Source organism: Canis lupus, chromosome 8, assembly GCF_003254725.2.
Source record: "Canis lupus dingo isolate Sandy chromosome 8, ASM325472v2, whole genome shotgun sequence".
Classification (NCBI taxonomy): domain Eukaryota; kingdom Metazoa; phylum Chordata; class Mammalia; order Carnivora; family Canidae; genus Canis; species Canis lupus.
This window is the reverse complement of record NC_064250.1, coordinates 15,765,780-15,788,706: the sequence shown is the minus strand read 5'-3', so window position 1 is coordinate 15,788,706 and position 22,927 is coordinate 15,765,780. Positions and strand designations below refer to the sequence as shown.

General features: G+C 36.3%; 1 protein-coding gene across 20 annotated transcripts in view; it reads right to left on the bottom strand.

The window, feature by feature from the left end:
* Positions 1 to 22,927, bottom strand: part of MIPOL1 (mirror-image polydactyly 1) — a 326,942-nt gene that overhangs the window by 281,241 nt on the left and 22,774 nt on the right. For 7 of the 20 annotated variants that reach the window (XM_025443771.3, XM_025443789.3, XM_025443784.3 and 4 more), the window contains exon 2: positions 4,557 to 4,758. The exons of 8 other annotated variants lie outside the window; for them this stretch is intronic. The gene's annotated coding sequence lies outside the window, so the exon portion shown is untranslated. Of the gene's footprint in view, positions 1 to 4,556; positions 4,759 to 18,383; positions 18,468 to 22,927 lie in introns of all 20 variants that reach the window. 5 more of the 20 variants (XM_025443774.3, XM_025443781.3, XM_049113061.1 and 2 more) reach the window with 2 other exon arrangements.

Here is a 22,927-nt window from a genome sequence, read left to right as displayed (position 1 = left end):
CTACCTATTTACAGAAATGGACAAGGAAATAAAATATCATCACCCTCAAAGTAATGATCTCATTAAAAACTGGAATGGGCAGTTAAAATACCTGTTACCTGGGACACCTGGGTGGCTCAGGCCTTTGGCTCAGGACGTGATTCTGGAGTTCCAGAGATCTAGTCCCACATCAGGCTCCCTGCAGTGAGTCTGCTTCTCCCTCTGCCTATGTCTCTGCCTCTCTCTATATCTCTTATAAATAAATAAGTAAAATCTTTAAAATAAATAAAATAAAATAAAATAAAATAAAATAAAATAAAATAAAATAAAATAAAATAAAATAAAATAAAATAAAATATCTGTTACTTAAATGATGGGTGATAAGGGCATCAAGGACTCGCTAACTTGATCGGGGCACTATATTCTAAAATTAAATATGAGAGGAAGTAAGAGGGAAATCCACTGGATAAGTTTCTAGGAACCAGATGGTAGTGAGGGGGTGGACGTGATGCACTTCACAATTTTATTCTTCCCACTTCACAAATTTTTCTCAGATATGCCAACAAAAGGACAGCAGTCCCAGCAGGGAGGTACTGCTGCACAAGACAAGTTATCCATAACACAAAATTCGTACCTATTTCCAAAGGAAACTTTGGAGTGGCTCATGATTTCATCCACAAAGCTAAATTAATATTAACTAAAAGTACTACTTAATCACCAAAAAGAGACAGTCCTGTAATTCTTGATTCATCAAATTATATAAAATTCTCCTGGTTAAAAACAAAAGCAAAGGTCTCAGCAAGGCTGTTTTAACTGTTTGCCATATGAACAGGCAAGCGTGGCCAAATCAGAGCATTCCACTGGGGGAAGGAAAAGTACAGGTTAAAATAGTAATAATTGGAAACAGAAATAAACAATAGCCAATAGTAAGAGAGTGGAGAAATGGGCTATGACACAAGAAATGATGCTATTAATTCTTTTCCCACAAGAACTTCTTAGAGCAAGAAAATAAGAATGAATATAGCTGGAAGAAAGCTACTGACCCATAAACCGTAGCATACGAAAACTGAGCAAATGCTGACTTACGACAACAGCCTGAGAGATAGATGTAGAGAGAAGATATCAAGGAAAATTTTCTTAATGACTCATCTAAAAGGTGGTAAATTAGAATTGTCATTTGAGTCACATTTGTATTGGTTATGTTTATTATGATGGTTCCTTTGTAGTGCTTAACAATGGTTCTACCTTTGATTCAGGGGGGATGACTGTAGCAGGTAGCAGTCAGTATACTGTATTGCCACCCATCAAGGTCACTCCTTCCTGACAAAGTTACTGGGGTAGGAGGGCAAAATTACTGCTGCAGCTTATTCACTGTGTAAAAAGTCTTCTGCTTTGGTCTTTTGATTATAAAAGGCATGAATGGAAATGGAACAGCATTCATGGGCTAAGAACAGTCTCTAAAAGACTGAATGATACAATATGGTGGCTACACATCATGAATAGATTCACCCCCAGAATTCAAAAAAGGGCTGCTGTAGTAAATCTGTGGCTTACACAGACTGAACTTAATCTGAAATATACCTAATTGACTATTCTTGGGGCACAAAACACTTGGGCGTGTACATTATATTTAAATTACACTCAGGCCACAAATACTCAATGCCAACAGGATTTGTGGTAACTCTGTCAACACTAGCCCCAACAGTCAAGAAGCAACTGAAGAGGCCCTACTAGGAATGGATTCAGATTACTGAACCAAACCCAATGGTGTTCCAAGAAGCAGTTCATCAGGATGAAATACTTGTCACCAAATAGGAACACTAGAGGGTGCTCTCTTCTAGAAGACTGGTCAAGACTGGCAGTCAGGAAAGGTAACTACGCAAGAGTGAACCCAATGCCTCACTAAGCTAGTAAAACAGTATACACCTCCATTACACTGAAGAAGACATACCTATACTCAGAAAGGACTAGTGAATATTTTAATAATGGGATCTGTAGTTTTAAACTGGCCATAGACTTTAATCTTTCTGCCAGGATGGCATGATGTAACATTGGGATTATAGATTCATAAGAAGAATTAAATGAAAATCAAACTTACTTGATCTCCAGGATAAAAAATATTAGGGCAGCTAAAGGAAATATTCTAAAAGAAAAGATAAAAATTAGACTGAAATGCTAGACATTATCTAAAGGTCACTCTATAAAGTAAATGGCTAAATGAAGTTTGATATATCCATATCCATGTGGTATAATTAACAGCAGAACCATGACCAATATTTTCTGAGTGCCTATTACATACTAAGTAACGTACTAATATAAAACATATTTTATAAACCATTCACTAAATGAGGTAAATCAATACAGAATGACATAAAAAGATATCCTATAATTTACTAAAAAAAATGAAAGAAGTATCAGGAAAATATGTATAGCATAACTGCATATACATTTAAAAAAATGAAAACTGCATGTATTTTGACATCTGGATGTGTGTTTATATAAATGGATACATGGAAATGAGGCTGGTAAAATATCCAGCTACTTTTAACAGTAGTTAACACAAAAGAGACAAAGGAGATTGAGGGTAGGATAAAATGGAAAACATTTAATATCTACCAAATCTGGGTAAGCTCAATAAGATTATTCTGTTGCTTTTTTTTTTTTCTGGATACTTGATGCATTTCATAACATAAGCAAGATGGTATTAACAGAGATACACGACTGTAAATGTATAATAAGAAATGTTAGTTATTAATTGCAAAAAATAAAGGCTTCTTAGCTGCTTGAGGTTCCATGGAAAACAAAAATGCTGATACCTTCATCTCCATTTCCTACCCCACATGAAATCTCAGAGGCCCAGCCTGCAGGAGATGGAATTAAGAGCAATATTGCCAAAGAAAATAGAAGTTTAAAAAGTTACACACTATAACTAGTATTGTAATTACATGTTAGAGAGATAGGCTACGGGGTTCCTGGTTGCTTAGCAATATTTAATGAAAATATTAGAGAATTCATAACTGATAGTTGCTAGATCTGACAGGCTATCTGTTACCATGCACAAGAACTTCTGATAGTGTTCTGATAGTGAGTTTTTCATTATTTTAAACATGCTAAATTCCTTCTAATTCATTATGACAATGATCCAGCTTATACCATTTTCATATTAAGAAAAATAAAATAAAATACTGCTAATTCTCTGTGTAGTAAATGGATTTCATTGATAATTCCTTAATAACTTGCTCTTTTTTTTTTTAAAGATTTATTTATTTATTTGAGAGAGAGAGAGTGTGTCTGCACACACAAGAGCACATGAGAGAGAGCACAAGCTGGGGGTCAGGGGCAGAGGAAGAGGAAGAGGGAGAAGCAGATTCCCAGGACCCTGGGATCGTGACCTGAGCTGAAGGCAGACGCTTAACCACCCAGCGCCCCAATAACTTGCCCTTTTACAAAAAAATGTATTACTGGGTTTCTTTCTAAATTACCATAATATTTTCAGAATCATTTCATAAGAAACTGACAGACCATAAAGAGAAACAAAGAACAAAAATTTAAGCCAAAGTATTAATAGTCAGTGGTAAAGTGAAATCTATTAAGAGTTCTATCATATTTTACAATGTATGTGTATATAAAAACATCACATTGCACACCTTAAATAACATTCACATGTACAACCTAAATATATACAATATTTATGAGTCAACCATATATCAGTAAAGCTGCTGCAAATGTAATTTACAACACAGTAAAGCAAAGCTGGAAAAAGAGAGTTCTCACATAAAAAGTTAATTTGAGTTGATCCCAATAATATAACAAACGAGGTCTTTGGACTAACCTTGAATACAACAACAAAATACCTGATAAAACGTAAATAAAAAGAAGAACCTATGATCCGAAAAGAAATTTTTAGGCTCATAAATAGCTAAAGCAAGAATTCAGAGGGGAAACTACAGTAAATGCTATGGTACATAACCCAAGTCTTTTTCAGTATCACGGCTATATTCCCTCAATGTGGTTAAGAGTACGGCTGCCAAAGGCTCTCAGCTACGTCCCTTACTGGGACCAGCCCTCAGACAAAAAGAGCCACCTCACCCAGAATCATGCCTCCTCCCTCAGAGTGGCCTGCATGCAGTGTGGGGGTCCATTTGGGTGTATAAAATCCAACTCCCTTCCTCAAGATGAGACATTTCTAAAGGACAAAAAGATTGACTGAAATCTTTCTGCTACTGACTACAGTTCAACTTCTCCTGCTTACTCCTGCTTCTCTCCATCCTCATGTTGTTTGTGAGAGAATTCCTCCAGCATTCCTCCTACACATCAACCTCAAAAAGTCTCAAAGTTTCATAGGGAATCTAACGTATGAAACAAGCTAAGCACAGAATCTGCTTTAGTCTATGGATGTTAGCCAAACATAAGTAACTGAGCTACTGATTTTCCTGTCCTTTTGAGGACCTATAAAAGATAAATCCCAGAATGTAACCCAAGGCAGAAGATACTAGGAACATTGCTTCCATTGAGCTGTGAACCCAAGTGTTACAAAGGTACCAAAAAATGCAAAGATATCAAAGAAATAAACTTACCCCATCACTCCCACTTAGAAGACTACAGGGAAATCCTCCGTGGTATTGATCAGAGCAGGAAAAAGGATCCTTAAGAAATTTTCACCACAAGCCAGGCCTTTCAAAGGTCTGCAACTCAAATTCACATCAGCTAGATGGTCCAAAAAATGTCAAATACTGGACTTAGTTTCAAATAGAGCCAGAATAGTAGGTTCTTTGGCACCTGGAATAAGTAAAAGCAAATCTTCTCTTCAGAAAGGTATCTTCATTCCAGGAATTCGAGTCCCACACACACCACAGAAATCTTTTAAAATATACTAAGTAGCACACAGTCAAAAATACCCGAATACACAAATAAGTAACGAACTAAAATGAAAAAAACACCATTTAAAAAAAAGGACTGCACAAACCACAAGTACTTTGGTCTTTGAGGTTGTTATCAGTCACAAATCACAAAACCATCCATATTATACTTTAAAAAATAAGAACAGGTTTGAAATATATGCAGAGAACAGGGAGCAATACAAAGTGAACTGTGAATTAACATATATGAATGGGAATAAATGAAGATTCTATAAATAAAACATAACAAATGAATGTATAATTTAATGTGAGGTAACTTCCAGTTATGCCAACAGAGTGAAGTGGTTAAATGAACCTTCTTCCAGGTAATAATTATGAAATCTAGGCAAAATTAAGTTAATGGAAAGCATCCCAGCAGAGAAAAAAGACAAGAGAGGCATCTGGGTGACTCAGACAGTTGAGCATCTGACTCTTGATTTCGGCTCAGATCATGATCTCAGGGTCCTGGGATTGAGCCCTGCAACAGGCATCTAATTTTTCTTGAAAAACTGGAACTTCAAGAAGAAAATTCCCCAAACCCCACAACTCCATCAACAGAACACTGATCACAGCTGGCTCGAGATGGCAGAGAACAGAGTCAGAACCAGAAGATTAGGTGGAAATACTAGGGTAAGACTCTGAAGTAAGAGAATCAAAGAGTCAGTAAAATCCAAAATCTGAGTATAAACACTACCAAATCTTTGGTGGACCACAAAACTGGGCATGCTCAGGGGACAAACAAGCAAAAAACAACATACCAGAAGCAGTCTACCCTTGAAAGACAGAGCTGAAATGGCTGAGATTTATGAATCTGCTGCTTTATTAATTGAATGTGTTCCCCAAACAACAGAAGTAAGGGCAGCAAAGAACTGAGGCCTAAGGTATGAGAGGACAGAGTTCAACACATGGTAGAGGAGTGGAAATTAATGCAAAGATCCCTAGAAACAAAGAAGATACAAAATCTATAAGCTTCTAAATCTGATTATAAGTGCTACCCAAATCCTTGGCTGATCATCAAACTATACAGGCATACCAGAGAATGAGACTCAAAAAAGCAGCATATGAAAGATTAAAAACTAAGCAGAAAGCAGTTAATGCAAGGTTGGAAAGCCAAGGCTTATAATTTGTTTATACAACTTAACTGTCTCTCAAGAAAAAACAAGAACATTTAAAAGAATAAAACAGGGGTGCTTGGCTGGGTCAGTCAGTAGAACATGTGACTCTTGATCCTAGGGTCATCATGAGTTCAAGTCCTGTGTTGGTTGTGGAACTTTCTTGAAATAAAAATCGAAAGAAAGAAAAGAAAGAAGAAAAAAAAAGAAAAGAAAAGAGAAGAGAAGAGAAGAGGAGAGGAGAGGAGAGGAGAGGAGAGGAGAGGAGAGGAGAGGAGAGGAGAAGAGAAGAGAAGAGAAGAGAAGAGAAGAGAAGAGAAGAGAAGAGAAGAGAAGAGAAGAGAAGAGAGAGAAAGAAACAAACAGAATTTTTGGACATGAAAATAAACAGTACCCAAAGCATATAAAAACTACAAATCCACAGGCCCAGTAAGCTCAAAAAACTCCAAGCATTTAGAAACGACACCAAAAGCATGATCCATAAAGGAAAACAATGATAAAGTGGATCTTATCAAAATTTACAACTTTTGCTCCGTCAATGAACTGCCAAGTTTATTAAAAGACAAGTTACACACTGGGAAAAAATACAGAGAAATTGCTACCTGGCAAAGGACTTGTATCCAAAATATAACAAGAACTATCAAAACAACAATAAAAATGGACTTGAACATGGACTTGAATAGGCACTCATCTAAAGAGAATATAGAGATGGCAAACCAGGTATACGCAAGTAGTTCAACATAATGAGTAATTAGTGAAATAGTAACTATGACCATGATGAGAGAACTACTATACCCATTTGGAAGACTGAAATTAAACAGTCCTGACAATATCAAGCGCTGATGAGGATGAGGAACAACTAACTAGAATTCTCACACATTGCTAGTGGACGTGCAAAAACAATACAGTCACTCTGGGAAATGGTTTGACTGTTTCTTACCAAGTTAAACATATACTCAGCATCTGACACAATAATCTCATTGCTGGGTAATTTCCCTAAATGTGAAAACTCATGTCCGCCCAATAATCTGCAGCCCAAAACTCAAAACAACTATATTAGCCTTCAACCCATGAATGGTAAACAAACTGCTATACATATATACATACACACATATTATAAATGGCACATTACTTAGCAATAAAAAAAGAAGAAACTTGATCCAAAACTTGGATGAATCTCAAAGATTAAGCTGAGCGAAAGCTGCCAGCTTCAAAACACTGCACATATATGATTCCATTTATATAACCTCTTGGAATGACATGACCATAGTGATGAGCAAGAGATCGGAGCTTGCCAAGGAGAGTAAGTGAAGGGAACACACAACTAAAATAAATAGCACCAAGGTGTTTTTCAAGGTGACAGAAAACTTCTCTATATTCTGGTTATAGGAGTAGTTACATGAATCTTTACATGTGTTAAAATTCATAAAACTGTACACCAAAGTTCAGAGCAGCATTATTGCAATAGCGAAAAGATGGGAACAATCTTACTATCCATGGATAGACAAAATGTGGCAAGCAGAAACAATGGAATATTTAGTCTGAAAAAGGAAATTTTGATAGATGCTACCACATGGATGAACCTTAAAAATATTATGCTAAGTGAAATTAAGCCAGACACAAAGGAAAAATATTGTATGATTCCACTTAGATGAGGTCAAATGCATAAAGAAAGTCAAATTCGGGGCAGCCTGGGTGGCTCAGCGGTTTAGCGCCGCCTTCAGCCCAGGGCCGGATCCTGGAGACTCGGGATCGAGTCCCACACTGGGCTCCCTGCATGGAGTCTGCTTCTCCCTCTGCCTGTGTCTCTGCCTCTCTCTGTGTCTCTCATGAAGAAAGAAAGAAAAGAAAGAAAAGAAAGAAAGGCCAAATTCATTTTTAAAAAAAGTAAGAATAGGGGGCATTTGAGTGGCTTAGTGGTTGAACATCTCCTTTTGGCTCAGGTTGTGACCCTGGGATCCTGGGACTGAGTCCTGCATCAGGCTCCCCAGAGGGAGCCGGCTTCTCCTTCTGTCTATGTCTCTGCCTCTGCCTCTCTTTGTGTGTCTCTCATGAATAAATAAAATATTAAAAAAAAAAGAAAGTCAGAATAGTCAAATTCATAAAGAAAGAAAGTAGAACAGTTGTTACCCAGTGCTGAAGAAAGGAAGAGTAGGGAGTTGTTTAATGGGTACAAAGTTTCTATTTGGAATACATAAAAAATTATAGAGATGGAAAGGGATACTGGTGTACAACAATGTGAACGTAGGTAATGCCACAAAATTGTACACTTAACAAACTGTTAACAATAAAATGTTATCTATACTATATCACTACATAAAATATTCATAGGGACATATACCAAGTGAAAAAGAAGTCAATCTATGGAATTCAAAATGCAAAATTAAAAAGAAATTGATTAGATTTTTAAAAATTCATCTACATGTTTACAACAGACTCATCTAAAGTGAAAAAAAAATCAGGGATGCGTGGGTGGCTCAGTCAGTTAAGAGTTCAGCTCTTGGTTTCAGTTCAGGTCTTGATCTCAGGTTTGTGGGGTCAAGCTCAGTATCAGGGTCCATCTTCAGCAAGGGAGTCTGTTTCAGACTGTCTCTCACTCTCTCCCTCTGCCATTCCCCCTACTCATGCATATGTGTGTGCACACATGCACTCTCTCTTTCACCCTAAAATAAAATCTTTTAAAATAAATAAATAAAATAATCTGAAAAGTTGAACAAAAAAGGATGTAAACAGATATACCATACAAATATTAAGCAAAAGCATTAAATTATATCAATGTGAGGCAAAACAGATTTTAAGGCAGAGGAAGAATTACTTTATAATGATAAAAGTTTCAATTCACAAGGAAAATACAAAAATTTTGAATGTTTACAAGCCTAGTAACATAGGCTCTACTACACATGTATAGCTGAAACCAACAAAACCTTGAGAAAATGGATTATTCAAAATGATGGAATAAAACAAAAGACTTAGTAAGAATATAGATGATTTATACAATACCATTAACAATCTTGATCTAACAAATCTGAACATAATGTTCTACCCAACATCCAGAATACACACTCTTTTTAAGCACATACAATATTACAATATAGACCATATTCTGGGATACAAAGTAAAATCAAATTTCAAATAATTAAAACTTGATGGAGCATCTTCTATAATCACAATGTAAAGTCGAAAATTGATAAAAAGAAAAATGTCACTCAGAAATTAAAATTCCCATATATTCAGAAATTAAGGTTCCTATATGCTTAGAAATTAATATCAATAAAAAATACATTATTTTGTTTTTGTTTTGTTTTGTTTTTTTTTGTTTTGTTTTTAATTTTTAGAGAGGGAGGGAGAGGCAGAGGGAGAGGGAACGAAAATCTTAAGCAGGCTCCATGCCTAGCTCAGAGCCTGATGCAGGGCTTGATCTCATGACCCTGAGATCATGACCTGAACTGAAATCAAGAGTTTGACATTTAACCAATCAAACCACCCAGGTACCCCACAAGACAATGAAAAAAATCTTGAAGACAAATGGAAATTATTTTGAATTCTACAGTAACAAATTCCACAAAGCAAAACTTGTGAGATGCAGCTAAAGTCCCACATGGAAGCAAATTTATATCCTTAAATACATATATTAGTAAAGGAAATTAAAAATTAATGAGCTAAGCATCCATCATAAGAAATCAGATCCAAAGTAAAATACACCCAAAGAGATTAGAAGGGAAAAAAATTAAGAGACATTAATTAAATAGGAAAGTAAACACACCACTGAGAGAATTATCAAAGCCAAAAGTTTGTTCTTTGAAAAGACTGAAAAAGTGACAAACTCTGGGAAAACTGATCAAGAAGAAAAGAGAAAATACACAAACAATATCAAAAATAATAAGAGAAAAAAAAATAATAAGAGAATATTAACATCTTTATGACAATGTATTTGAAAATGGAGATGTAACAGAAACATTCCCAGAAAAAAATATAACAGCAAAACTGATTTAGTACACATGGATAACTTGAATAAGCCTACAATTTTCAAAGAATTAATCAGGAGTAAAAAATATTCCTAGGAAGTACCATATTCCAGAAATTATCATCACTCCAATCTTACTTGGAATTAATCCAATGTTACCTTAAAATCTCTAGAGTATAAGATAGCAAAATCTTTAGGATAGCAAAAATCTTGCTACCAAACCTATATAATAATATAAGAAGCAAATTTCATTAATGAACATAGATGTAAAAATCATAAAATATTAGCAAGCAGAAATCAGCATAAAAGTAGTAATGTACTGTAACTAAATTGTGTGCTCTCATTATTCAGTATTTGAAAAGAAATTAATATATCCATTAAACATTAAAAAAGAAAATCAAAAGATAGGCCAAAAAATCTATAGAGATGAAGCATCTTGATAAAATTCAACATGCATTTTGTAAAAAAAACAAAAAAAACCTCTTTGCATTCTAACAATATAATAAATCTGATAACAGGTATCTTTAAAAAAGCAACGAACAAAAAAAATCCTCTAAGAGACTGCAGAATTTAGAGCTAATCAGGCAGAAATTAAAAATCAATTGAATGAGATGCAATCCAAACTAGAAGTCCTAACGACGAGGGTTAACGAGGTGGAAGAACGAGTGAGTGACATAGAAGACAAGTTGATAGCAAAGAGGGAAACTGAGGAAAAAAGAGACAATTAAAAGACCATGAAGACAGATTAAGGGAAATAAACGACAGCCTGAGGAAGAAAAACCTACGTTTAATTGGTGTTCCCGAGGGCGCCGAAAGGGCCAGAGGGCCAGAATATGTATTTGAACAAATTCTAGCTGAAAACTTTCCTAATCTGGGAAGGGAATCTAATCAGGCATTCAGATCCAGGAAATAGAGAGATCCCCCCCTAAAATCAATAAAAACCGTTCAACACCTCGATATTTAATAGTGAAGCTTGCAAATTCCAAAGATAAAGAGAAGATCCTTAAAGCAGCAAGAGACAAGAAATCCCTGACTTTTATGGGGAGGAGTATTAGGGTAACAGCAGACCTCTCCACAGAGACCTGGCAGGCCAGAAAGGGCTGGCAGGATATATTCAGGGTCCTAAATGAGAAGAACATGCAACCAAGAATCCTTTATCCAGCAAGGCTCTCATTCAAAATGGAAGGAGAGATAAAGAGCTTCCAAGACAGGCAGCAACTAAAAGAATATGTGACCTCCAAACCAGCTCTGCAAGAAATTTTAAGGGGGACTCTTAAAATTCCCCTTTAAGAAGAAGTTCAGTGGAACAATCCACAAAAACAAGGACTGAATAGGTATCATGATGACACTAAACTCATATCTTTCAATAGTAACTCTGAATGTGAACGGGCTTAATGACCCCATCAAAAGGCGCAGGGTTTCAGACTGGATAAAAAAGCAGGACCCATCTATTTGCTGTCTACAAGAGACTCATTTTAGACAGAAGGACACCTACAGCCTGAAAATAAAAGGCTGGAGAACCATTTACCATTCGAATGGTCCTCAAAAGAAAGCAGGGGTAGCCATCCTTATATCAGATAAACTAAAATTTACCCCGAAGACTGTAGTGAGAGATGAAGAGGGACACTATATCATACTTAAAGGATCTATTCAACAAGAGGACTTAACAATCCTCAATATATATGCCCCGAATGTGGGAGCTGCCAAATATATAAATCAATTATTAACCAAAGTGAAGAAATACTTAGATAATAATACACTTATACTTGGTGACTTCAATCTAGCTCTTTCTATACTCGATAGGTCTTCTAAGCACAACATCTCCAAAGAAACGAGAGCTTTAAATGATACACTGGACCAGATGGATTTCACAGATATCTACAGAACTTTACATCCAAACTCAACTGAATACACATTCTTCTCAAGTGCACATGGAACTTTCTCCAGAATAGACCACATATTGGGTCACAAATCGGGTCTGAACCGATACCAAAAAATTGGGATCGTCCCCTGCATATTCTCAGACCATAATGCCTTGAAATTAGAACTAAATCACAACAAGAAGTTTGGAAGGACCTCAAACACGTGGAGGTTAAGGACCATCCTGCTAAAAGATGAAAGGGTCAACCAGGAAATTAAGGAAGAATTAAAAAGATTCATGGAAACTAATGAGAATGAAGATATAACCGTTCAAAATCTTTGGGATGCAGCAAAAGCAGTCCTAAGGGGGAAATACATCGCAATACAAGCATCCATTCAAAAACTGGAAAGAACTCAAATACAAAAGCTAACCTTACACATAAAGGAGCTAGAGAAAAAACAGCAAATAGATCCTACACCCTGGAGAAGAAGGGAGTTAATAAAGATTCGAGCAGAACTCAATGAAATCGAGAACAGAAGAACTGTGGAACAGATCAACAGAACCAGGAGTTGGTTCTTTGAAAGAATTAATAAGATAGATAAACCATTAGCCAGCCTTATTAAAAAGAAGAGAGAGAAGACTCAAATTAATGAAATCATGAATGAGAAAGGAGAGATCACTACCAACACCAAGGAAATACAAACGATTTTAAAAACATATTATGAACAGCTATACGCCAATAAATTAGGCAATCTAGAAGAAATGGACGCATTCCTGGAGAGTCACAAACTACCAAAACTGTAACAGGAAGAAATAGAAAACCTGAACAGGCCAATAACCAGGGAGGAAATTGAAGCAGTCATCAAAAACCTCCCAAGACACAAGAGTCCAGGGCCAGATGGCTTCCCAGGGGAATTTTATCAAACGTTTAAAGAAGAAACCATACCTATTCTCCTAAAGCTGTTTGGAAAGATAGAAAGAGATGGAGTACTTCCAAATTCGTTCTATGAGGCCAGCATCACCTTAATTCCAAAACCAGACAAAGACCCCACCAAAAAGGAGAATTACAGACCAATATCCCTGATGAACATGGATGCAAAAATTCTCAACAAGATACTGGCCAATAGGATCCAACAGTACATTAAGAAAATTATTCACCATGACCAAGTAGGATTTATCCCTGGGACACAAGGCTGGTTCAACACCCGTAAAACAATCAATGTGATTCATCATATCATCAAGAGAAAAACCAAGAACCATATGATCCTCTCATTAGATGCAGAGAAAGCATTTGACAAAATACAGCATCCATTTCTGATCAAAACTCTTCAGAGTGTAGGGATAGAGGGAACATTCCTCGACATCTTAAAAGCCATCTATGAAAAGCCCACAGCAAATATCATTCTCAATGGGGACGCACTGGGAGCCTTTCTCCTAAGATCAGGAACAAGACAGGGATGTCCACTCTCACCACTGCTATTCAACATAGTACTGGAAGTCCTAGCCTCAGCAATCAGACAACAAAAAGACATTAAAGGCATTCAAATTGGCAAAGAAGAAGTCAAACTCTTCTTCTTCGCCGATGACATGATACTCTACATAGAAAACCCAAAAGCCTCCACCCCAAGATTGCTGGAACTCATACAGCAATTTGGCAGTGTGGCAGGATAAAAAATCAATGCCCAGAAATCAGTGGCATTTCTATACACTAACAATGAGACTGAAGAAAGAGAAATTAAGGAGTCAATCCCATTTACAATTGCACTCAAAAGCATAAGATACCTAGGAATAAACCTAACCAAAGATGTAAAGCATCTATACCCTCAAAACTATAGAACACTTCTGAAAGAAATGAGGAAGACACAAAGAGATGGAAAAATATTCCATGCTCATGGATTGGCAGAATTAATATTGTGAAAATGTCAATGTTACCCAGGGCAATATACACGTTTAATGCAATCCCTATCAAAATACCATGGACTTTCTTCAGAGAGTTAGAACAAATTATTTTAAGATTTGTGTGGAATCAGAAAAGACCCCGAATAGCCAGGGGAATTTTAAAAAAGAAAACCATATCTGGGGGCATCACAATGCCAGATTTCAGGTTGTACTACAAAGCTGTGGTCATCAAGACAGTGTGGTACTGGCACAAAAACAGACACACAGATCAGTGGAACAGAATAGAAAATCCAGAAGTGGACCCTGAACTTTATGGTCAACTAATATTCGATAAAGGAGGAAAGACTATCCATTGGAAGAAAGACAGTCTCTTCAATAGATGGTGCTGGGAAAATTGAACATCCACATGCAGAAGAATGAAACTAGACCACTCTCTTGCACCATACACAAAGATAAACTCAAGATGGATGAAAGATCTAAATGTGAAACAAGATTCCATCAAAATCCTAGAGAAGAACACAGGCAACACCCTTTTTGAACTCGGCCATAGTAACTTCTTGCAACATACATCCACGAAGGCTAAAGAAACAAAAGCAAAAATGAACTATTGGGCCTTCATCAAGATAAGAAGCTTTTGCACAGCAAAGGATACAGTCAACAAAACTCAAAGACAACCTACAGAATGGGAGAAGATATTTGCAAATGACATATCAGATAAAGGGCTAGTTTCCAAGATCTATAAAGAACTTATTAAACTCAACACCAAAGAAACAAACAATCCAATCATGAAATGGGCAAAAGACATGAACAGAAATCTCACAGAGGAAGACATAGACATGGCCAACATGCATATGAGAAAATGCTCTGCATCACTTGCCATCAGGGAAATACAAATCAAAACCACAATGAGATACCACCTCACACCAGTGAGAATGAGGCAAATTAACAAGGCAGGAAACAACAAATGTTGGAGAGGATGTTGGTGGGAATGTGAACTGGTGCAGCCACTCTGGAAAACTGTGTGGAGGTTCCTCAAACAGTTAAAAATAGACCTGCCCTACGACCCAGCAATTGCACTGTTGGGGATTTACCCCAAAGATACAAATGCAATGAAACGCCGGGACACCTGCACCCTGATGTTTATAGCAGCAATGGCCACGATAGCCAAACTGTGGAAGGAGCCTCGGTGTCCAATGAAAGATGAATGGATAAAGAAGATGTGGTTTATGTATACAATGGAATATTACTCAGCTATTAGAAATGACAAATACCCACCATTTGCTTCAACGTGGATGGAACTGGAGGGTATTATGCTGAGTGAAGTAAGTCAGTCGGAGAAGGACAAACATTGCATGTTCTCATTCATTTGGGGAATATAAATAATAGTGAAAGGGAATATAAGGGAAGGGAGAAGAAATGTGTGGGAAATATCAGAAAGGGAGACAGAACGTAAAGACTGCTAACTCTGGGAAACAAACTAGGGGTGGTAGAAGGGGAGGAGGACGGGGGTGGGAGTGAATGGGTGACGGGCACTGGGGATTATTCTGTATGTTAGTAAATTGAACACCAATAAAAAATAAATTAAAAAAAATCCTCTAAGAATGGTAAAACATGAAAATTCATTCCTTTGATGCTGGAACAAATCAGGAATCTTGGCTATTCACTCTTCTTTGAACCTAAATTTGAGGTCCTTGCATAAGCAGTACAGCAATGCAAAACCCCGTGGGGAAAAATATTAAACTTTACTAAGAGATATAAAAGAAAATCTAAATAAAAGGGTATATTTACTGTGGTCACAGACTGGAAAACTCAAAATTATAAAAGTGTCAGTTCTGTTCATGTTGAATGTAGGCAAGCCCTCTGGAATTCAGGAGCAGAGTTGGTGAGTATAGATAGCAATCTATGAGGGCCACTAAAATATTACTTGAATAAATTCAAAGCATGGTGTCAGTTTACTGAGGCTTCTATATGTCACTCTTAACTGGAAGTTTAAAAGCATTCCTCAACAATATCCACTATACATGTAGTTGCGATGAATTAAAATTCAGAAAACAATCCACTGCACTCCTCTGGCAACTTATTATCTAAATTTGAAACTTATATTTGTGCTTTCCATGAAACTGTTTACAAGAGAAAATGGAAGGTATATAAAACTGAATTTTTTTTGCAAAATTTGTTCAGAAATGTTTTCCTCAACCTGTGAGAGAAAATAAGTTTCTGCCTAATAATTTTAAGATAATAAAATCAGTTTCTTCCTATCCCCACTAAATAAAGGTTTGACAAATATTTACAGGTTTAAAGGGACTATTCACTTGTCTCTGTCCAGTCTACCTATCGGAGTACTTGTCAGAGATTTTAATTATTTACCTATCTGTCCCTTCCAATTAAGACATGTGAATCAAAGGAGGCTTATAGTTCTCATTGTGCCTGACTTCCAATACTCAAGAAATATGTGTTGAAAAAAAAATGTGTGTTGAATTAATAAAATCCTGTGTTATAGATAAGGCTCTAAGAGAAGTTAATCAACCAGGTTATATACTCCAAACTAATAAGCAGTAAACTACTCATTTATTTATCAAGTATTTATTGTTCTAGGTCCTAGAATGTAGCATTAAGTCCTAGACCTGATTCCTTCTTGTTCTTTTTATAAAAGTAGGGAAAAAAATTCTTTAACCTCATTTTTTTAGTAATAAAATTTCTCTCACAGGATTATAGCTGAGAAGGAGAAACTTATTTGAGAGGACATCACTACTGAACTGGTTAGTAGTACATCAGTTTTGTAGACATGAAGAAGACAATCCCTTGCTAGGTCAACATGAAGAGACCAGACAAACTAGGAACCAAATTTCAAACTTTTGTCTAAAAAACAATTGAAGAAATCGTAAAATCTGGAATAACAGAAAGATATTACAGTAACTCAAAGGTTAAGACTGAGGGGTGCCTGAGCGGTTCAGTTGGTTCAGTTTGCCTTTGGCTCAGCTGGTAATCCTGGGGTGCTGGGACTGAGCTATGCATCTAGCTCCCCGCTCAGCGGGGAGCCTGCTTCTCCCTCTCCCTCTGCCTCTGCCTCTCCCCCTGCTTGTCCTCTAGCTCCTCCCTCTGTCTCCTTCTTACTCTCTAATAAATAAAATTTTTTTTAAAAAATTTTAAAAATTTTTAAAAAAATCTACGTTATTTGCTGAACTGTTTATCTGGAGTTTTTCACAAAGTACTGGTTTTATTTTCTTCTATCTAAATATATTCTATATTCTAATTAACACTTTCCATTTGGATGGCCTCTAAGTAATAATCAGATAAAACAATCACAGAAAGCTATAGCAAGATAGTCTAATATTAAGAGAAATTTTAAATTAAGCACTTAAGTAAAAATAACTTTCAAGACATTTGGCATTTTTAAGTAAAAATTGCTTAGAGAGTTATTTCTCAATTATAAATTTCAAAATGTGAAACTCCTACATTTGTAATCATAGTGTGATATTACAGCACCTTTTGTAAAGAACTTACAGAATTCCAAGCATTTTCAGCCCCACAAATATGTGCCAAGGCTAGGTTTTTTTCACAGCTTTTTCATTCAAATTCAAAAACTACTATGTCATTGATAGTAATTTTTTATAGCAATTCACCTTTTATTGAGTTCTGTAAATCATTCACCTTAAGTTTTCACAGGAGGAACACTTTTTACAAATATTTTAATTAGCCTATGTTGATTTCATTTAAATTATGTAATTATGATCACAGATAAACAGATTTGGGGACAAACACAAGTGACTCTTGGTAAGTATATAAATCGACTGAACTAGTAGGAGTAGAAGCATCCACAAGAGATCAATGTACTAACCTAACCATTAAGTACACCACAGGCATCAGTCAGCATGTTTATATCTAAAGAAATGCAGAACTTTAGTTATGCTACAAAATCATTAAGTGGAAGCCATTTAAGGTCATTTTAATTTTGTATTGAAAATTTTAAATATTTTTGGCCATTATGGTACCAACAAAATATAAGGATAGACCAAGTAAACTCAGCAACTCTATCAAAAAAAACAGATGTAGGGAATCCTTGGGTGGCTCAGCGGTTGAGACCCTGCCTTCTGCCCGGGGCGTGATCCTGGAGTCCCGCAACAGGCTCCCTGCATGGACCCTGCTTCTCCCTCTGCCTGTGTCTCTACCAATCTGTCTCTCTGTCTCTCTTTCTCTGTCTCTCTCCCCCCTGCATCAGGCTCCCTACATGGAGCCTGCTTCTCCCTCTGCCTGTGTCTCTGCCTCTCTCTCTCTCTCTCTCTCAATCTCGGGATGACTGAAAAATAATATTTTTAAATGTAAGGGATAAAATTTTATTTCTAGATATGCAACAAACAGACCTATCATGTTAGATACATTATTATATGGGTTACTGAAGTTTAACCTTAGTATTATATCTTATCAGATACATGCCCTTGTTTGCTAAAGAACACCACCTAGTGTACAGCTCCATCTAGTGGAGAAATAGACAAACATCTCCAGACCGTTTTCAGTCCTAAGGAATTTCACAGTAAACTAAGCAAAACGGATTTCTAAAAAGGCCAACTTTTCACTTATACTGTGGAATTATGACATTTTATCTAATCAATATTCTAACCAACATTTTCTATTTGAACAGTTATATTTTTGAATATTTGAAATTTCCTCACCATCTTCTAACAGATTTTTCCATATGATCAAAAGTAATAGCAGTTGATTTTGCGAAAGAAAAACTTAGTATTCATACTGTCCATCTAAAGAGGATAAAAGACAAAAAAGTTACTCCATAAATATTAAGTGACATTCTGCAAGGAAATATCAATGTTAAAGTCCCTTCAAACTTCCTTTGGTCATGGTAACAAGAAGCTAGAGGATATAGACAAAACACAAGCAGGGTCTGTAAAACACTCTGTTGATCTTTCCCCAGTGATGAATAACCATGAAAAATTTTTTGTATTTTTAAAAATTTGATGAAATTCCTTTATGTTGTAACAGACTAGTTCCCCTTTAAATAACTTTTAAAATACACACATTTTAAAAATATAAAACATTCTAATCATTGATAAATCTAAATTTCAAATCAAACTTTATTTTTGAGTCGTGATACAAAACATACAAATTTAACTTAATAAAAGCCCAATAAAATCAGGCACCAACATGAGTGAGAGGGAATATGGACCTGAGGAACCCATCAAAAGCTTCATGTCATCCACGTTTCAGCCATCTTGAAAGAGGATTAGGGAAGAGTAGAACTAGAGCCTTGGGTGAAAAGCAGAGACACTAGTGATGTTAAAAGATTAGGTGAGAGAAAAATTTGCATGGCTCTTACTTCCCCCATGTTACATTAGGACAAGTCTTATTTATCTCTGCCACCAATACAGAAATCAGCAGTGATAACCCAAGATGTAAGTTCCATGGGCTAATGTCAAGGCAGGGCAAAAATACTACTAGGTAATGAAAAGAGGTAAGATCTCAGTCTATTTGGGCTGCTTTAACAAAGATACCATAGACTAGATGGCTCACAAACAAATTTATTTCTCACAGTTCTGGAGGCTGGAAGTCTGACATTGGGCTATGGGCAAAGTTGAGTTCTGGTGAGAGTCCTCTTCTGGGTTGCAGACTACTAACTTCTAATTGTATTCTTGCATGGCAGAGAGCAGAGAAGAGAAGCAAAACTCTCTGATGACTTATAAAGACACTAACCCCATTCAATGAGAGCAGAGCCCTCATGACATTTATTGCATTCTAATTATCTCCTAAAGTCCCACCTCACATACCATCATATTGGGGGATAGGGTTTCAACATATGAACTGTGCAGGGGTTGGAGAGAGACACAAACATTCAGTTCATAACAAAATGTAACCATCATTTACTCTTCTACCTCTTCTCCAAAACCTAGACTTGCTGGAATATAATCATAGCAGCTCCTATTCCCAAATGTGCCAGAAAACTGCATTTCCTAATCTTCTTTACATCTGGGTCATGAGATGGAGTTGAAGCCAAAGCAGTGTAAGCAGAAGTGGTATGTCAATTTCTGGACTCACCCTTATTCTATAAGATCCTCTAAACCTCTCTTCCCCTCCTGTAACAATCGTGAAAACTCCATTGGAGATGCTGGCATCACAAGATAAAAGGGATGCTTACCTCTAAGCCAAATGCTGTATGAGTGAGAAATAAACGTGTTGTATTAAGCCATGATATGGGACTTAGTGCAGCATAGCCTCTCTTAACCTAATATACAACTTAGAGAGTTCCTCCAGCCTCCAATCCTGACCAGAGGAGTTCCCTAGTGCAGTAACAACAAATGTCAACAGTGATTCTGTGGAGCCTAAAATTTTAACTCCAAGCTCACCCTATCCCCTTGTCTGAAAATACATACAACATACTTTCACACATACATACTCACACACATTTCATTTTTTAGACCACATGTATCACTCAGTTCAGTTCCATCACCATGTCTAAACCCCAGATATGGCAAAAGATGGTACACACGAACTGTGTACTGGCTGAATAAACTACAGCTGACTCTTAAACAAGTTTAAACATATGCAGATTTTTAAAATATAATTTATATTTATAGTACTATAATGTATTTTCTCTTCCTTATGATTTTCTCTTTTCTTTTTTAAAAGATTTTATTTTTAAGTAATCTCTATACCCAGCATGGGTCTCGAATTTACAACCCCAAGAGCAAGAGTCACATACTCTATCAACTAATTCAGCCAGGTGCCCCCATTATGATTTTCTTAATAACATTTTCTTTTCTCTATCTTACTTTGTTGTAAAAATACAGTATATAATATACAAAACATAAAATATATGTGTTGTTTATATTATCAGTAGGCTTTCAGTCAACACTAGGCTATTAGTAGGTAAGTTTTTGGAGAGTCAGAAGTTATACATGGATTTTCAATTGAGAGAGGGGGGACACCCCAAACCCCTGCGCTGCTGAAAGGTAGCGCAATTCAATTGATATTGAATCAATTTAAAGAACTGAATAAATGAACAGACTGTAAAATGTTAATTGATCAGCTCCTTGTAGAAATGCACCATTTCAATTAAACAGCCAGCTGCCTCTAGAAGCTAGAAAAGATAACAAAGTCTCCCTTAGAGACTCTACACAGGAACACAGTCCTACTGACATCATTTTGGCCCTGTGGGAATAAATTCAGATTTCTGACTCCTAAACAGTAACATAATAAATTTATGTTGTTTTAAGCCACTAAATTTGTGGTGATTTGTTATACCTGTTGCAGCAACAGGAAACTAATACACATACCTTATGAGTTTCTAGCTCTCACACTACCTAGCATGTTCAGAGACATTTTCAGGTTCTCTTATAAAACACATTTAAAATAAAAGAGGGGCCACAGTCATGAATCAACTGGAAAATGAATTCTCGGTGACCAGGAACCTGCCCTAAGTGTATCTCCAGTCTTCCTGGAGGGATTATTTCTCATATCAGGAGAGAGTCCTAATCCAGCACAGCCATATATGAGGTGAAGTTTAAACATTTTCAATTAGAACTCCCTTTCATTCAGTCACTTCCTAGAACTAATTCAGGGCTGACTATGTGGAATCATAAAATGAATATCTGGATACAGGTGCCAGCATTTTTCAATTCTGTAGCCTCTGACAAATCACTTCACTTTTCTGTTCTAGGAAACTGAATCCCAAGCTAATAAAATTTCCAAAACAAAAATTGTTGGTAGGCTTTTATTTGATAAATGACTTAAAAAATGGAGGCAACTACCTTCAACAACCAGAAGATAAAGAACATTTTAGCAGAACATACCTTCAAGAAAGACAACATTTTACTCTGAGTTAATTTAACTTTGTAAAAAAGCCAGGAAGATTCTGGGAAGATTGGGGTGGAGTCAGTTTTTCAATCTTCCCAACTATCTTCATAAAAACAGAGCAACCAGGATAGCAAAATGAAACCATAAACAAAATATTTACCACAAAAGTAGGTAAACACCAATATACAACACCAACAATTCTGAGACCTGCATGACATCCAGCATCTGCGCACGTAGAAGAGGGAAACAACAGGGAGCAAAGAGATGTCTAACAGTCAGGAGATTCCCTGTTAGCAGCAGGGATGCTCTCCACAAGCATGTAAGTGCAAAAGGTCTGAAGGGAAGGAGCTGAATAGTTAGAGCCTTATGAACTGTCAAAACACATGGACAAAGTTTCTTACACACTGAGGAGAAACTGGAAACAGAGTGTGAATTTATAGGAAAGATACAATATGGACAAAGTAAAAATAAAGTCCAAAAATAAACATAAAGTCCAGCTGGGGAAGGGGAGCTGGTAGAGCCAAAAGATCTTTAAAAAAAAGTTACTGGTCATTCTTTAAAACTTCTCAAAAACAACAGGAAACATTTTTATAACTAGTTACTTACATTTAAGTAAGTACATTAGTTAAGTATGTAAGTTAAGCAGTAATAACAGTACATTATCTTTTGACCAATCACTTGGAAGATTTCAAAGGGCTTAAAAATCTTTGTATTCTTATACCGATAGATTACTACTAACCTATAATCATTAGGGTAAGTCAGAGCTGATTCACTGTTAATGTCAAAAGACAGTTAATTCTTAATTGATAAAATTCACTGATGATAGAAAAAAAAAATCATGAGACACAAATTCTAGATACTACCCAAATGACCACATCCTTTGGAAAATAGTCCAGAATTCACTAAAACAAAAGTAGAAAGAAAGAAAAAAGGATCACCCCTTACATTCACCACCAAAATATACTCTTAAAATCTTAGTGTGCTCTTTGTCATTTTTTACATATTTATACATATAATCAATATCTACACATATTTAATTTTTTTAAAGATTTTATTTATTCATAAGAGACACAGAGAGAGAGGCAGAGATGCAGGCAGAGGGAGAAGCAGGCTCCTCTCAGGGAGCCTGATGTGGGACTTGATCCCAGGACTCCAGGATCACGCCCTGGGCCAAAGGCAGCCGCTCAACCCCTGAACCACCCACCCCTACCCCCCTCGTCCCCACATATTTAATTTTTTACAATACTATATCATAAGCACTTTTGTTCAAAACACTTCAATAACCACTGACTTTAATATCTCACTGGATGGAAATATTGTTATTTTCTGTTAGGAAAAGTACTAGAAGGAGCATCTTTGTGGCAGCTTTTTGAAATCTCACTATTAAATGTGGCAATGTTAAATATCAGTC